This window comes from Tupaia chinensis, unplaced genomic scaffold, assembly GCF_000334495.1.
Source record: "Tupaia chinensis unplaced genomic scaffold, TupChi_1.0 Scaffold149964_1, whole genome shotgun sequence".
NCBI classification, from domain to species: Eukaryota; Metazoa; Chordata; class Mammalia; order Scandentia; family Tupaiidae; genus Tupaia; species Tupaia belangeri.
This window is the reverse complement of record NW_006209805.1, coordinates 1,080,635-1,082,224: the sequence shown is the minus strand read 5'-3', so window position 1 is coordinate 1,082,224 and position 1,590 is coordinate 1,080,635. Positions and strand designations below refer to the sequence as shown.

At 61.3% G+C, this 1,590-nt stretch overlaps 1 protein-coding gene across 1 annotated transcript in view; it reads left to right on the top strand.

The window, feature by feature from the left end:
* The window catches only part of MEX3D (mex-3 RNA binding family member D), an 11,494-nt gene that overhangs the window by 8,677 nt on the left and 1,227 nt on the right, over window positions 1-1,590 (top strand). The gene's annotated exons all lie outside the window — the stretch shown is intronic.

Sequence of the window (1,590 nt, the reverse complement as noted above, 5' to 3'; positions counted from 1 at the left end):
GGAGCCGCTGCCCCAGGGCAGATGGGGCTTCCTCCTCGCCGGGGCCCTCCGCGGAGGTGCCCAGGGGCGGCCAGGGGCGCTGGGAAGCCAGGCAGGCAGGGGTTGGAACACCGAGCATCCCCTGCCACCAAGCCCAGGCCAAGCTAGGCTCGTCGACCGACAGCAGCTCGTGGCCTGAGCGAGAGCAGTGGGCTTCGGACCCGCCCGCCGCTGCCCTGGCACAGCAGAGGAGCCCCCAGCGACCCCGGCTCCAGTTCCCCGCTAACTAGCTTGAAAAACACGCCAGGCGCATATATGTGCCTGCCCAGCATCCCCACGGCCCGCCGTGTGACCAGGCCTGGGGGCTGGCCTCTCCCTCTGCCTCTCGGTCTCTGTCTCTGGGGGCACACACGCTCTCTGACTGAAGCACAGGGGGTTTGCAGGACAGGGAAGCCATGCCGGGTGACGTGACCACACGCTGTGACATGGCCACAGGGACACGCCCTGACAAACAGCACTTGCCCGTTGGTGTGCAGCCCCCGCAGGGTGGTGAGACCTCACGTGCTTTCTGCTCTGTGCCCATGCCTGCCTTCTGCCCTGCGCCCGTGCCTTCTGCCTTGTGCCTGCCTATCAGTGGCTTTTTGCAAAACCAAGTGAGGGGCCAGCAGATGGCGCGGCAGCTAAGGTGGCAGGATCCCACGTGGACACTGCAAGAGCCAGCCCCTGTGGCTTGGAAAACATTCCAGGAGCCAGCAGGTGGCAGAGCAGCTACCTGACTGGACTCCCACATGGGTCTCTCTGTCTCTGTCTCTGTCACTGGCGAGTGCATGTGCCCTAAGGCCACAGGTGGCGTAATGACTGTGTTGCTGGACTCCCACGTAGTCGACCGCGGTTCGCGTCCCAGGCCCGGTGGCTTAAACTCACGCCTGGCACGTGTGCGTGCGTGCCCAAGATCCCGAGAGGAGAATGGAGGAGAAGGGATTGTGGCGTGACCATCCCCCCGGGGGGGTGATTTCTCGCTTTCTGTCTCTCTGTCTCTGTCTGTCTGGCGAGCGCACGCGCCCTATAGCAAAAACCTCTAAAAAACAAAACAAAAAAACAAACAAAAACCCACCTAGACGGCCAGCAGGCGTTGTAGTGGTTAACCCTGGGCTCCCATATGGCCAACCGGGGTTTGAATCCCAGACCTGCCTGCTTGAGGCTTGAGATTCTTGCTGGGTGCGTGTGCATGTGTGCCCAAGGTCCCAGGTAGAGAATGGAGGAGAGGGGACTGTGGCATGGCCACCCCCCGGGGGTGACTTCTCACTTGGGATTTTGGGAATGCATTTGCCAGCATGATTTCCAGCCGTCGGGGACGGAGCTCAAACTTGTTCGGCACCTTACTCATGACCTCACCTGCCAGCCCCTGAACAGGGTGTTTTGTAATTAAAACTTTGATGGAGATTGGGTAGATTCTCCACCAGTTAGGACAAGCAGATGGCGTAATGGGTACATGCCCGCCTCCCACATAGCTGACCGCAGCTTGGCTCCTGGATCTGGCTGCCTGACACTCACACCGGGCGCGTGTGCGTGCGTGCCCGAGATCCCGAGAGGAGAATGGAGAAGGGATTG